This window comes from Heptranchias perlo, chromosome 17 (genome assembly GCF_035084215.1).
Source record: "Heptranchias perlo isolate sHepPer1 chromosome 17, sHepPer1.hap1, whole genome shotgun sequence".
In the NCBI taxonomy this organism is placed as follows: Eukaryota; Metazoa; Chordata; class Chondrichthyes; order Hexanchiformes; family Hexanchidae; genus Heptranchias; species Heptranchias perlo.
The window spans coordinates 18,377,479-18,389,701 of NC_090341.1; the positions used below are offsets into that span (position 1 = coordinate 18,377,479).

The window sequence follows — 12,223 nt, forward strand, 5'->3', positions numbered from 1 at the left end:
CTGACATTCCAGCACAGTACTGAGGGAGTGCTGCATGCTGCCCTTTCAGGTGGGTGCAAAAGATCCCATGGGACTATTTCAATGAAAACAGGGGAGTTCTCCCGGGTGTCCTGGCCAATATTTATCCCGCAACCAACATCACCAAAAACAGATTATCTGGTCATTATCACATTGCTGTTTGTGAGATCTTGCAGTGCACAAATTGGCTGCTGCGTTTCCTACATTACAACAGTTACTACACTTCAAAATTACTTCATTGGCTGCAAAGCACCCCAGGATATCCTGAGGTCGTGAAAGGTGCTATATAAACGCAAGTCTTTCTTTATGCTTTGGAGTTGTCATGAGGGGTTCTGATGGCCACACGGGTTCCACCTATAATGCTGATTTTTTAAATTCTCCCCTCTCAAGCCCCGGCTTTCTGAGGACAATTATTGCACTCCAACCACCATCGATGTTGATATCTGCTAATTCAGGATTGAACCAGCCAGCTTTCCACTGGTGAGTACCGCACCAGGCAGTAAATTTACCAGTCTAGCCATCAGGATAACGAATTGTGACACTTTTTCTATTCACATAACTCTCAAAGTCTTGATGTTGTAAGTTGTTAGGCACTGAAAGTTAAATATTTGACAAGTTACTGTAGAAATACCCTCACTCAATCCTTCAGGTGTAGAATGGAGAAGATTAAAATAACAGATGAGTTCAAACAATACTTTCCCACGTCTTTTGAATGCTGATGAAAAGATGATCTGGATCTCAATCCTGGTAGGTCGAAGTCTTCAATTTCTGGCCAAACACTCTGCAAGTCTGTCAGATTCATAGCAGCAAAACCTTTAATAATGTTAAGCTGGAAATTGAATGAAAAAGAACACAAAGTTTCTTGAAGGAAAATTAGTTATGAAAACCCACCTGTTTCTGTAATACCTGCTGTGTACTCTGTGGGGTGAATTTTTATTTGTACTTCCTGGGCATGAATTCATGTCTGGCCGGGAAGAGAATTGAGCAGGGAGGATTGCACACTGGTTAATGGAGCCTGCCTGCTTCTCCTTCTGTTAATTTAAATGCAGGGAAAATCGGGCGGGATCGGCTGTGGGTGTGCGATCCTCCCTGCCAGATTTTTTCCATTCTGCACGCCTCCCAGGCAATGCTTTATGCCTAAGCAGTACAGATGAAAGTTTATCCCTGTCTGCCTTCCAACTTTTATTCTTTGAGCTGAAAGAACCAAGATGCCAGAACTGTTAAAATTAATACAGTCAAGATAATCTTAGCACTGCTTTTTTTTGTCTCTTGTAAAAATAAACACACCAGCAGATTATCCTTTTTTATGTTACTCACTGATGATTAGTTATTTATAGCTGTGGTTCTGTTCCACAGAGTTGTTGGGTAACCATCATTAGATTCAAAATATTTTTGCAGCGTTATTAACAAAAAATCCAGAGTATGAGCCTGACAGACACGCACAGATGCTGGATGAGACAGCTGATTAGTATGATTGTCCTGAGCTGCACTTGTAGTGACACAATCAGGGTGCCTCTCTTTCAAACCTAACACATCACACATTGATTCCCATGCTCCCGAACCCTAATTTCACAATCGTCCACATCTACCGAACAAATAAAAATATCAACAACGCAACAAAAAAAACATTAAAACGAGACATTAAAATGGGGTTGAGGTACAGATCAGCCATGATCTAATTGAATGGCGGCACAGACTCGAGGGGCTGAATGGCCTACTCCTGTTCCTATGCGACCCTTTTATATTTAATAACAATTCAATGTATAAAGGTACCTTAGATGCAGGAAGAAAAACAGAAAATGCTGATCACAATCAGCAGGTCAGAACAGACAAGTCACTGTTTCGAGTGTGGATATTTTGTCAAAACTGGAAGGTGTTACTGATGAACAGCATATTTTGAATGTAATGAGGCCTTACTTGACTCATGTCAGGAAGGTAGCAAATTTCTTGAGTGTGTTCAGGACAGCTTTCTGCAACAATAAGTCTTGGAACCAATGAGGGGGCAGGCCATATTAGATTTAATAATGAGTAATGAGCCAACAGAGACATGGTTGCAAAGTGATCAAGGTTGGGAACTAAATATTCTAGGGTACATAACGTTTAGAAAAGACAGGCAGAATGGAAAGGGAGGGGGTGTAGCCCTAATAATAAAGGATGACATAAAGGCATTGGTGAGAAAGGATCTTGACTCGGAAGATCAGGAAGTAGAATCAGTCTGGGTGGAAATAAGAAATAACAAGAGGCAGAAAACACTGGTGGGAGTAGTTTATAGGCCCCCTAATAGTAGCAATACTGTTGGACAGGGTACTAATCATGAAATAATAGGAGCTTGTAACAAAGGTATTGCAATGATCGTGGAGGACTTTAATCTTCATATAGACTGGGCAAATCTAATTGGCAAAGGTAGTTTGGAGGACGAGTTCATGGAATGCATTTGAGACGGTTTCCTAGAACAATACATCATGGAACCAACCAGAGATCAGGCTTTCTTAGATCTTGTGTTATGTAATGAGACAGGGTTAATTAGTAATCTCACAGTAAGAGATCCTCTGGGGAAGACTGATCATAATATGATAGAATTTCACATTGAGTTTTAGAGTGACAAATTTAAGTCAGAAACTAGAGTCTTAAACTTAAATAAAGCCAATTATATAGGTATGAGGGGCGAGTTGGCTAAGGTAGATTGGGAAACCAAATTAAAGGGTATGACGGTTGAAAAGCAATGGCAAACATTTCAATATTCTCAAAAAATATACATTCTATTGAGAAATAAAAACTCCACGGGAAAAGTGATCCACCCTTGGCTAACTAAAGAAGTTAAGGATAGTATTAGATTAAAAGAAGAGGCCTATAATGTTGCCAAGAAGAGTAACCACCAAAAAAATTGATAAAAAGAGAGAAAATAGAATATGAAAGTAAACTAGAAAGAGATATAAAAATGAATTGTAAGAGCTTCTACAAGTTTGTAAAAAGGAAGAGAGTAACAAAAGTAAACATTGGTCCTTTGGAGGCTGAGACAGGAGAAATTATAATGGGGAATCAGGAAATGGCAGATGCATTAAACAAATATTTTGTATCTGTCTTCACAGTAGAAGACACAAAAACATACCAGAAATACCAGGGAACCAAAGGTCTATAGAGTGAGGAACTTAAAGTAATTAATATCAGTAGAGAAAAAGTACTTCAGAAACAAATGGGACTAAAAGCTGATAAATCCACTGGACCTGATGGCCTACATCCAAGGGTTCTAAAAGAGATGGCTGCAGAGATAGTGAATGCAGTGGTTATGATCTTCCAAAAATCCCTAGATTCTAAAACAGTTGCAGTGGATTGGAAGGTAACAAATGTGACCCCGTTAATCAAGAAAGGAGGGAGAGAGAAAACAAAGAACTACAGGCCAGTTAGCCTGACATCAGTCATCGGGAAAATGCTGGAATCCATTATTAAGGAAGTGGTAACAGAGCACTTAGAAAATCATAATATGATTATAATTAATATATTAATATATTATAATTATATATTATAATATGATATGGGAAGGATTATAGAGGAGCAAATTTGCAGGAAAATTACAGAGAGGTGCAAAAGCTATAGAGTAGTGATAATTGGGGACTTCAACTATCCTAATATAGACTGGGATTACAATAATAATACAACGGGCAAAGTGGGGTGAAATTTTGAAATGTGTTCAGGATAACTTTCTTAACGACTACATTTCCAGCCCAATGAGGAAGGAGGCATTGCTGGATTTGGTTCTGGGGAATGGGGTGGGCCAAGTGGAGCAATTGTCAGTGGGGGAGCTTTTAGGGAGCAGCATTCATAGTATCATAAGGTTTAGAATAGCTATGGAAAAGGACATGGACCACTCTAAAGTAAAAATACTCAATTGGAGGAAGGCCAATTTCAATGGGCTGAGAACAGATCTGGCCCGGGTAAATTGGAATCAGAGATTGCCAGACAAAACTGTAATTGAACAGTGGGCGGCCTTTAAAGAGGAGATGGTTCGGGTACAGTCTAGGCACATTCCCGCAAGGCAGAAAGGTAGGGCAACTAAACCCAGAGCTCCCTGGATGACAAAAGAGATAGTGAGTAAGATGAAATGGAAAAAAGACAGATGTCAGGTTGAAAACACAAGTGAGAACCAGGCAGAGTATAGAAAGTTCAGAGGGGAAGTGAAAAAGGAAATAAGAGGGGCAAAGATAAAGTGTGAGAATGTGAGAATAGACTGGCGGCCAACATAAAAGGGAATCCAAAAGTCTTCTACAGACATGTAAACAGTAAATGGGTAGTAAGAGGAGGGTGGAGCCGATTAGGGACCATAAAGGAGATCTACTCATTGAGGCAAAGGGGATGGCCGAGGTACTAAATGAATACTTTGCCTCTGTCTTTACCAAAGAAGAAGATACTGCCACAGTCTCAGTAAGGGAAGATATAGTTGAGATACTGGATGGGCTAAAAATTGCTAAAGAGGAGGTACTAGAAAGGCTAGCTGTACTTAAAGTAGATAAGTCACCTGGTCCAGATGGGATGCATCCTAGGTTGCTGAGGGAAGTAAGGGTGGAAATTGTGGATACAGGGTGGTGCCAGAGGACTGGAGAATTGCAAATGTTACACCCTTGTTCAAAAAAGGATGTAAGGATAAACCCAGCAACTATAGACTAGTCAGTTTAACCTCAGTGGTGGTGAAACTTTTAGAAACGCTAATCCGGGACAGAATTAACAGTCACTTGGACGAGAGTAGATTGATTTGGGAAAGCCAGCACGGATTTGTTAAAGGCAAATCATGTTTAACTAACCTGATAGAGTTTTTTGATGAGGTAACAGAGAAGTTGATGAGGGCAATGCAGTTCATGTGGTGTATAGACTTTCAAAAGACGTTTGATAAAATGCCGCATGGTAGGCTTATCATCAAGATTGCAGCCCATGGAATAAAGAGGGCAGTAGCAACATGGGTACAGAATTGGCTAAGTGGCAGGAAACAGAGAGTAGTGGTGAACGGTTGTTTTTCAGACTGCAGGGAGGTGTACAGTGGTGTTCCCCAGGGGTCTGTATTAGGACCACTTCTTGATATATATTAATGACTTGGACTTGGGTGTACAGGGCACAATTTCAAAATTTGCAAATGACACAAAACTTGGAAGAGTAGTAAACAGTGAGGAGGATAGTGATAGACTTCAAGAGGATATAAACAGGCTGGTGGCATGGGCAGACACATGGCAGATGAAATTTAATGCAGAAAAATGCGAAGTGATACATTTTGGTAGGGAGAACGAGGAGACGCAATCTAAACTAGAGGGCACAACTCTAAAATGGGTACAGGAACAGAGAGATCTGGGGGTATATGTGCACAAATCGTTGAAGGTGGCAGGGCAGGTTGAGAAAGTGATTAAAAAAGCATACGGGATCCTGGGCTTTATAAATAGAGGCATAGAGTACAAAAGTATGGAAGTCATGATGAACCTTTATAAAACACTGGTTCGGTCTGGAGCATTGTATCCAGGTCTGGGCACTGCACTTTAGGAAAGATGTGAAGGCCTTAGAGAGGGTGCAGAAGAGATTTATAAGAATGATTCCAGGAATGAGGGACTTTAGTTATGTGGATAGACTGGAGAAGCTGGGGTTGTTGTCCTTGGAACAGAGACGGTTGTGAGGAGATTTGATAGAGGTATTCAAAATCATGAAGGATCTATACAGAGTAGATAGAACGAAACTGTTCCCATTGGTGAAGGGTCAAGAACCAGAGGACATAGATTGAAGATGATTGGCAAAAGAACTAAAGGTGACATGAGGAAAAACCTTTTTACACAGCGAGTGGTTAGGATCTGGAATGCACTGCCCGAGGGGGTGGTGGGGGCAGATTCGATCATGGCCTTCAAAAGGGAACTGGATAAGTACTTGAAAGGAAAAAATTTGCAGGGCTACGGGGGAGGGGGAGTGGGACTAGCTGGATTGTTCTTGCATAGAGCCGGTGTGGACTCAATGGGCCAAATGGCCTCCTCCTATGCTGTAATCTTTCTGTGATTCTATGATTATGCAGAGTCAACATGGTTTTATGAAAGGGAAGTCGTGTTTGACAAACCTCTTAGAGTTTTTTGAGATGTAATTAGCAGGGTAGATAAAGGGGAACCAGTGGATGTCGTATATTTGGATTTTCATAAAACATTTGATAAGGTGCCACATAAAAGGTTGTTACACAAAATATGGGCTCATGGGGTTGGGGGTAACATATTAGCATGGATAGAGGATTGGTTAATGGACAGAAAACAGAGTAGGGATAAATGGGTCATTTTCAGGCTGGCAGGCTGTAACTAGTGGGATGCCGCAAAGATCAATGCTTGGCCCTCAGCTATTTACGATCCATATTAATGACTTAGATGAAGGGACCGAGTGTAATATATCCAAGTTTGCTGACGATACAAAACTAGGTGGGAAAGTAAGCTGTGAGGAGGACACAAAGAGTCTGCCATGGGATATGGACAGGTTAAGTGAATGGGCAAGAAGGTGACAGATGGAGTATAATATGGGGAAATGTGAGGTTATTCATTTTGGTAGGAAGAAAAAAAAAGAACATTTTTAAATGGTGAGAAACTATAAAATGTTGGTGTTCAGAGAGACTTGGGTGTCCTCGTACAAGAAACACAAAAAGTTAGCATGCAGGTACAGCAAGCAATTAGGAAAGCAAATAGAATCTTGGCCCTTATTACAAGGGGGTTGGAGCACAAAAGTAAGGAAGTCTTACTACAATTGGACAGGGCTTTGGTAAGACTTCACCTGGTGTACAGTTTTGGTGTCTTTATCTAAGGAAGGATATATTTGCCTTAGACGCGGTGCAGCGAAGGTTCACTAGATTAATTCCTGGGATGAGAGAGTTGTGCTATGAGGCGAGGTTGAGCAGAATGGGCCTATACTCTTTGGAGTTTAAAAGAATGAGAGGTGATCTAATTGAAACATAAGATTATAAGGGGGCTTGATCGAGTAGACGCTGAGAAGTTGTTTCCCATGGGTGGTGAGTCTAGAACTAGCAGCCATAGTTGCAGCATAAGGGGTCGGCCATTTAAGACTGAGATAAGGAGGAATTTCTTCACTCAGAGGGTTGTGAATCTATGGAATTCTCTACCCCAGAGGGATGTGGATGCTGAGTCGTTGAATTTATTCAAGGCTGAGATAAACAGATTTCTGGACTCTAGGGGAATCAAGAGATATAGGGATTGGGCAAGAAAGTGGAGTTAAGGTAGAAGATCAGCATTGATCTGATTGAATGGCAGAGCTGGCTTGAGGGGACATGTGGCCTACTCCTGCTCCTATTTCTTATGCTCGTATGCCAGGTTTAGTTAACAGCCTGACGGTGCGTGAACATTCATCTAATAGCGATCATAATATGATCGAGTTCAACTTTGTGTTCGAAAAGGAGAATGGAAGAATCTGTAACAGCTACTAAGATTCTAAATTTAGCTAAGGCCGACTTCAATGGGATGGGACAGAGACTGTCCACAGTAAACTGGGCAAATCTGTTAATGGATAAAACAACAGAAGATCAGTAGGAGGTGTTCAAAAAATAATTTAAAGTGATACAGAACCAGTTTATACCTCAAGGAGCAAGAACTCTACTTGCAAAAAAAATGCCATGGATGACAAAAGAGGTAAGGGACAACATAAAACTAAAAGAAAAAACATACAAAAATGCAAAAAATAGCAACTGGGAGAGATACAAAGAACAGCAAAGGGTGACAAAATAGATAGTAAGAGCTCCCAAAAGGGAGTATGAAAAGAAACTTGCAAGGGATATCAAAATCAACACAAAAAATTTTCACAATTATATAAGGAAAAAGAGGGTGGTCAAGAGCATTGTGGGCCCCTTAAAAATTGTAAACAATTTTACAACACCAAGTTATAGTCCAGCAATTGCTGGACTATAACTTGGTGTTGTAAAATTGTTTACAATTGTCAACCCCAGTCCATCACCGGCATCTCCACATCATGACTACCTTAAAAATTGATAATGGTGATATTGTAAACGAAAATAAGGAAATGGCAGACATGTTAAATAATTACTTTGCATCAGTATTTACAGTAGAGGAAGAGGATAGCATGCTGGACACCCCAAGGAAACTCATTTTGAATCAGGGACAGGGACACACCATAATTAATGTGAGCAAATTAACAGTAATGAAGAAAATAATGGCACTAAAGAGTGACAAATCCCCAGGACCAGATGGTTTCCATCCCAGGATTTTAAAGGAAGTAGGTGAGAACATTGTAGATGCCCTAACTATAGTCTTCCAAAGTTCACTCGATTCAGGAACTGTTCCTTTAGGTTGCAAATTTATACATGTCACTCCGCTATTTAAGAAAGTTGAGAGAGGGAAACCAGGGAATTATACACCAGTTAGCCTTACATCTGTTGTCGGGAAATTACTAGAGTCTATAATTAAGGATAAAGTGACTGAACACCATGAAAATGTTCAGCTGATCAGAGAGAGCCAATATGTATTTGTAAAGGGTAGGTCATGCCTGATTGAATTTTTTGAAGAGGTAACTAAAGTAGTGAACCGGGGAATGTCTATGGATGTTGTTTATATGGACTTCCAGAAGGCTTTTGATAAAGTCCCTCATAACAAACTGTTAGCTAAAGTTGAAGCTCATGGAATTGAAGGCAAATAATTGACCTGATTAGGAAATTGTCTGAGTGGCAGGAGACAGAGAGTAGGGATAATGGGCAGATACTCAAATTGGCAGGATGTGACTAGTGGTATTCCACAGGGATTTGTGTTGGGGTCTCAACTATACACTGTATTTATTAATGGCATAGATGATGGGATAGAAAACCACATATCCAAGTTTGCCAATGACACAAAGATAGGGAGCATTGTTAGCAGTGTAGATGGAAGCATAAAATTACAGAGAGATATTAATAGATTAAGTGAAAGGGCAAAATTGTGGCAAATGGATTTCAATGTAGGCAAGTGTGAGCTCATCCACTTTGGACCTAAAAAGGATAGATCAGAGTACTTTCTAAATGGTGAAAAGCTCGAAACAGTGGAGATCCAAAGAGACTTAGGGGTCCATATACATAGATCATTAAAATGTCATGGAGACGTACAGAGAATAATCAAAAAGGCTAATGGAATGCTGCCCTTTATTTCTAGAGGGCTAGAATGCAAGGGGCAGAAGTTATGCTACAGTTATACAAAGCCCTGGTTAGACCACACCTGGAGTACTGTGTTCAGTTCTGGGCACTGCACCTTAGGAAGGATATATTGGCCTTAGAGGGAGTGCAGCATAGATTTACTAAAATGATACCTGGACTCCAAGGGTTAAATTACGAGGAGAGATTTCACAAACTAGGGTTGTATTCCCTGGAATTAGAAGATTAAGGGGTGATTTGATCGAAGTTTTCAAGATATTAAGAGGAACTGATAGGTTAGATAGAGAGAAACTATTTCTGCTGGTTGGGGAGTCTAGGACTAGGGGACATAGCCTAAAAATTAGAACCCGGACTTTCAGGAGTGAAGTTAGGAAACACTTCTACACGCAAAGGGTGGTAGAAGTTTGGAACTCTCTTCCACAAACGGCAGTTGATGCTAGCTCGATTGTTAATTTTAAATCTGAGATTGATAGATTTTTGTTAACCAAAAGTTAAGGGATATGGGGCTAAGGCAGGTATACGAAGTTAGGCCACAGATCAGTCATGATCTCATTGAATGCGGAACATGGTCGAGGGGCGAAATGGCCTACTCCTGTTCCTATGTCCCAGGTGAGGAATACTCGGTAAATATAGACATGTGGGATAAAACTGATATCGATTGTCATGGTAGAATAAAGTGGAGCAGTAGAAGAAAGTTTTTGAAAACTAAATTAGAGGAGAATAGTCAGCTAAAAAAATCAGCTTTTGCTTTAGCAGGACTGTGTTTTTTGGATGGGACAGGGCTGGAAAGGAGAACTCAAAGACATTTTGAGAAACAGCATTGTCTTTTTAAAAGTTCATTCTCAGGACGTGGGCATCGTTGGCAAGGCCGTCATTTATTGCCCATCCCTAGTTGCCCTTGAGAAGATTGTGGTTTCTTCTTGAACCATTGCAGTCCGTGTTGTGAAGGTGCACCCACAATGCTGTTATGTACGGAGTTCCAGGATTTTGACCCGGTGACAATGAAGGAACGACTATTGGAGGAGCAGGATGGGAACAATTGCGGCTTCTTTTCAAACAAAGTTATGTTTGGCTGTTCTAATAGTGGAATTACAGAGGTCATAGTCAGAGATAAAGTTGACTTGGGACACTTTGGTCTGACCAAGGCGTGATAGGCAGAAATTTTACAAAAGATAGCAGAACGGGAGGCAGGATTGACACAAGATACCGTGTCAAATTTGACAGTCATAGAATGAATTACGAAACTTTCCATGCTGTTAGAATAAAACCAGTTATTTCACTGGCACAGATAGGAGGATCAGAAGAATAGCAGTAGTAGTTGGACCAGGGAAAACAGCAAAGAGTTATCGATGACTATCTCATTTGGTTAAACAAGATGGATCAGTTTACAAAATGTTGTTTTGTTGCAAGGAAGTCTGCAAGAGGCAGATATGAGACAGGTATGTATAAACCAGACCTTATCTTCCTTTGTTTCACTCTACATTGATGTGGAGATGCCGGTGATGGACTGGGGTTGACAATTGTAAACAATTTTACAACACCAAGTTATAGTCCAGCAATTTTATTTTAAATTTCACAAGCTTTCGGAGGCTTCCTCCTTCCTCAGGTGAATGTTGTGGTTTCCACAACATTCACCTGAGGAAGGAGGAAGCCTCCGAAAGCTTGTGAAATTTAAAATAAATTTAAAATAAATTTAAAATAAATTTGTTGGACTATAACTTGGTGTTGTAAAATTGTTTACAATTGTCACTCTACATTGGCTGCAGCTTTTACAAGTCACATTTGCTTTTAAGTTTAAAATGATTGGCAGGGAACGTAAAACGAAATAGTAAAGGAGTTTATTGACACATACAAAATTAAAAGAATAGTTAGTTAAAGAAAGGGTAGGACCGATTGGAGAAGAAAAAAGAAATCTTCTCACATGGAGATAAAGGAATGGTGGGGATATTATATTAATGCTTTGCCTTGGTTTTCAAAGAAGACTGACAGTGGGAATGAAAGGTTACATGAGAAGGAGGTGGTGCAATTAGATCAGATTACTAAAGGTAAGGAAGTAGCCATGAAAAATGTAGTGGAACTCAAAGTGGAAAAAGCACTGGGCGCCGATGCATGCATCCTAGAATTCAGAGAGAAAATAATACAGATTCTGACCACAATGTTTCAAACATCTTTGGATATGGAAGTTGTGCCAGGGGACTGGAGAGCTGCTAATATAACACCACCATTCAAGAACAGAGAAAAGGAGAAACCAGGTAACTATAGACTAGAAAGCCTAACATTGGTAGTGGGTGAGCTCCCAGAGGTTAGAATACAGGATAAAATTAACACTCAGAAAGACATGGGTTAATTAAAGACATGCTGACCGTAAGTTTAATTGCAGTTTTTCACTGAATAAAAGATTTATTGTTTGCTACATTATCTTGCCTGCCGATCCTTGAGTTCATAGCCCATGGGGATCAGTCCACGATATAAATGTTTCAGACTTCCTCATGCCGGTTGATTCGGAGCTTTTGATGGGGAGGAGTTTGCCTGGGTGGAGGTTATCCCCGGCTGATTACCTGTGCCACCAGCTGCGAGCCTGCATTCCTCCGAGAGGCCACCACCTCTGGGCTTGGAGACATGCAGGTTGGGATCCTCCAGTTCCATGGGCTTCCCGTCCACCAAGTCCAGAGCAAAATTGAGCAATGCGCAGCACACCACTAACAATCTTTACCCACCTTTTTGGGGGTGTACTATAGGACCCCCCCCCCCCTCCACCACCCGCACCCTGACCTGTCCAGCGAGCTTTCAGAACCCCGATGGTCGTCTACGCCACCTGCCAGGTTGCCGCAGGTATGCAGTAATACCTATCCTGCATTTCTTTGGAGGCTTTAGGGAGCAGCCCTTGTCCTGTCGGATCCAGCCACATCCTTGTCCCCCCCCCGCTGGATAATTTGTAGATAGCAGAGGTGGGAGCAAAGGTCAGTGATGTCGTAACAGCTTCCCCGATGCTCAGAGTTTACACGCAGGAAACTTTGTTGGGAATCGCAGACAATTTGCACATTTAGTGAGTGGGACCCT

At 40.9% G+C, this 12,223-nt stretch overlaps 1 long non-coding RNA gene across 2 annotated transcripts in view; it reads left to right on the top strand.

Annotated features, from left to right (window-relative positions):
• Window positions 1–257: 257 nt before the first annotated feature.
• The window catches only part of LOC137334128 (uncharacterized), an 84,023-nt gene continuing 72,057 nt past the window's right edge, over window positions 258–12,223 (top strand). For both annotated transcript variants that reach the window (XR_010966070.1, XR_010966071.1), the window contains exon 1: window positions 258–498. This is a non-coding gene — a long non-coding RNA (uncharacterized lncRNA). The remainder of the gene's footprint in view (window positions 499–12,223) is intronic.